A 4,197-nucleotide genomic window follows, 5' to 3' on the forward strand; every position below is an offset into this window, starting at 1 on the left:
AAACTTGAGCTTTCTAGTTTCTCTGACACTCTATGTCACTCAATCAGCTTCCTTTTGTTGTTTATACCACTGTTTAAATCAACAAATAGTACGTTTTTCCTTACCTCCACTTGGTATTCACTGAAATTCTTCTATTTTCTTCCGTGCTTTTGCCAATGCCTTTTCACAGAAGGCTGAGCTTAAAGGCTATTTATATTGATTTGCATATTCAAAGAGGCGTAATTCTGGGAGGAGTTGTGGCGGGAGGTGTGTAACTTTTTATGCTGACCAGGATTTATGTAGCGGAAGAACGTGGAAGTTGCCGTTTGCACAGATTTATGCATCTGGATTTTTTTGTGCATACAAACATTTCTGCTTTTGTGCGTATGCCATGTTATAGTGTGAATTCTACACACGCCGTTACGCTTGAGCCCCCAGGATTCTAAAGACTTGGACCTTCGTTCCTTTTGCAAAGATATCAGGAGCATCACACACCCCTTTCCAGCGACCTCCAATACTTTCAAAATCTGTCTACTGACTTCACAGAAAGAGTCACCAGAGACATGAATGTCACTCCCGAGGTAAGTAAACCTCCCTACAAGGTCGACACTCTCTCCGGAGGCAGAAACACTAGTTTTGGCTGTGCCCAAGAGGTCATTAAAGGCCTGGATCTTGGTTTTTATCCAGACACTCGCAATCTCAGACACTTAGACTCCTTGCTCAGTCTCTCGAGAGCCCCAATCAGAGCCTCCATTGACTCTGCAAAGTCGAGGAACATGGAGCCACTTTCACCATGGTCACCAGACCCATGGGGACCAACACAATCCTCATAGCTATCCCTGTCAGTGCCAGTGATTGTATTGAAGTCTCCCATGACCAAAGGAGTGTCACCTCATGGAAACCTATCAACCACCAAACGAAGTTGAGAGTAGAATGTCATCACTCACCACGGCTGAAGTATACACTGAGAAAACAGACAAGGCGCCCAGAGAGTGCCTTAATCTGAGCCTTATAATACCCTTGTTGAAAGGAGCGACATTGGACACCATTGGAAGAAGCCGATCCACCACAATAATAGCTACTCAGACCAATAAAAGGTGTACCCACCTACAGTGGTCTGGCCAGTCCCAGGTCTGCACACTTTAGAGAGGGCTGCCACTGAAATGCAGAGTTTATGAAGCTCTTCTGGACAGCAGAGGAAGATGATCATCATGCCGGAGAGACAAGACATTCCATGCACCTACCCAGAAGGGCTGCCTCAAACTGGGACTCGAGTGCTGTTATGCAATAGGTGACACTGCAGCATCACACGAGTTCTAATCCCCAAAACTTCAGGGGTTTCGACTCTTCCAGAGATGGAGCTCCCGAGGATTTTCTCTCATCCCCTTCATAATGCAAGAAGCCTTCCTGTGGGTGGCTGCAGCAGAGCTCCTCCCACAGTGAGCAGAAAGGAATCCTGTCTGTCATCTCCTAGCTGCATAACGTTTTTATGGCGGCTGCATTACCATTCCTTCCACCAGCCACCAAGATTTCCCTGCAAGTTGGAGGACTGTATTTTCATGACAGTTTCCAAATGCTTCTTATGCCAGAGATGCCTCCATTATTCGAAACCCTAGCCACACACCTCAGTTTCTTGGCTGGTACAATTAATATTTTATTACCAGTACTTGTGCTTAAACCATCAGCACTGTTGCTCATTGTTGCTGGGCTGTTCTTCCCAGTTCAAAGCATTTGGTCTTCATAAGGCAAATTTGGGGAAAAACTGGAAAAATTCATGGACTGAGAATGGAGTGCTAGAAGTCTTCATAACGTACTGTATGTGCAACTTAAAATCAAAGCTCTTACGATTTGAAAAATTGAAATATGTAAATAAAAATCACTATTTTAATATAAAATCAATTAATCGTATGGCTCTTCAACATTATTGTAATCATAACAGATGAAATTAAGCTCCCATTATTTATGTTGCAGGTACTATCAATTTATTAAATTTAACATAAGATAAATTGAATATGAGATGTAAACATGAGGCTTTTTTATTTGTTATCTGTTCTTTCCACTGCCTTTAACTGCATTACACGTTTAGGAATGGAGGAGGAGGCAGAGAACAATGCCAAGGAGCCACATCACCCAGACTGAGGGCAAGACTTGCAATCAGATGTGTTACGGTTCGAGTACAAGACAGTGACACTGTCAGTGGTGCCCCTGAAGAAGTTAGTGAAGGTATAGCATGGAAGGCTTGGCCTCTTTAGACCATGAAGCAAGTGGAGTCATTGCTGTGCTCTCTTGATCAAGGAGGAGGAATTGATAGACCACATCAGATCTTCCACCAGATACACACCGAGTAATTTGGTGCTTTTCACATCTCTCTACCTCCAAACTCTTGATGTAAAGTGGAGTGCAAGCAAGGGGGTATCTTTCTGGAGTCCACAATTATATCCTTAGTTTTACAAACATTAATAGACAAGTAGTTGCTCTTGCACCAGTCTACCATCTTCTCTACATTTCCATTCTGTACTTATGCTGCATTCCCTTTGAACTGGGAATCAGAATTTCTACGTTTCAAATAGGAAGTTTCAAGTGGATTTGGAAAGTTGGAAGAGTATCCACAACAGTGGCCTCAAAATGCAAGATGGCTGCACCACACCTCAACAGAAGCGAAAACGGTAGTATTGTGCACTTCTGTCTATTTGTGTCTCGTTAAATTAGTTGTACACATAATACTATCCGACGTGGACATGTTGCTATAGTGTTTGGAAGCACACAAAACTGAGAAATGCATTGTAGATCTATCTATCGATCTATCTATCAACTTATTCATCAGTTGTCTGTATTCCAAAAGAGTAGGCACATCAGGTTTTCCTGACAATGTTTGTATTGTTTTTTCTGCATGTTTAACTGGACCACGATAAACTCAGGCGTGAGGTCATTTCCAGCTCCAACTTGTTACTACGTTGTGTCATCAGTAAACTTGAAAATGCAGTTGGGGCTGAAAGTCACGAGTTAGGAAGGATAGCAGAAGTGGGCTGAGCACACATCCCTGGGGGGCACACATCAGATTTTTGACATCTTACTCTGGCCTCACCCAACAGAAGCAGCAGAGAAGAGCAAGAGGTTATAAGTCCATGACTGACTCATCGCATTTTGAATAGGGATAGCCAATCATATTTAGTCTAAATGGAACTGCCCCTCCTCCCTCCACCATTATATTTCGAGCAAGGATTAAAAATAATACCCAGTGAAGTAGAGTTTCCAAAAATACAATGTGATCTACCAACAGACCCTTCAAACCGAGATATCCAGGTTAGACTTTCACCCATAAAGTGTCACTCATTCTTTCATCTGACATTTTTTTGTTGGACCCAAGCAACCCCAGGTGAGACCATATAGTCTCCAGAGTAATATATGACAATTTGGGTTCTTTTTGCCAGAAGGGAAAAACAAGAATACTGTAAAGAAGTTTGAGGTTAATAAAGATTGTTAATATATAATTTATTACTTTTTCCTTTTCTTGCCCAACTAAAGCTGGGTAACTTGGTCAGTACACGATTAATCCTAAGCACCATGGCGACGTTTACAAATAACTGACGGTGTGATTTCTGTATTTAAGGTGTTAATTTTTATATGCAGTTTCCTCTTCTGGCAATCAGAATAATCCAGACAGTGCAGAATATTTAACCCTGGCTGCTCGTAGCAACTGAAATCTCCCAAAATGCAGACAGAATTCTTCTCCAATTTTAATAATGACTTGCCTCCTCCAATTCTTTCCCATCACCATGGAAATCCCTGAAGTACTCAACCAAGCCTTGCATAGAAAGCATCCTTTAAAAAGTGCAGCAGTGTCCCTTAAGACTAGCAGTTTGCCTTTTATGAACAATTTGGTCATGGATTAGAAAAATGACGTGCCAATGCTCATGATCAGTCTAATTCCATTGTTATGTTTTCTTTGTTTACTTTGTCGTATTGTGGCCCAAAATGCTGGATTATTGGATAAAAACGACACCTTTACAATATTTATAACTGCTTTGGGCATTTTATTACAGATGATGCTGGAATGCAGAAAAAATTAACTGTAAGTAGCTGACAGGGGTTAATATGCCAAACAAGTGTCATCCAACTCCTCGGGAAAAATAAAAGACAGCCATCCAGTGAAGCTGTGATCTCCATTAGCGTGCTGAAATAGTCGGCACTTGGTCCGTTACCACAGCAACAAGCTTA

The sequence above is a fragment of the Polypterus senegalus genome, chromosome 4, assembly GCF_016835505.1.
Source record: "Polypterus senegalus isolate Bchr_013 chromosome 4, ASM1683550v1, whole genome shotgun sequence".
In the NCBI taxonomy this organism is placed as follows: Eukaryota; Metazoa; Chordata; class Cladistia; order Polypteriformes; family Polypteridae; genus Polypterus; species Polypterus senegalus.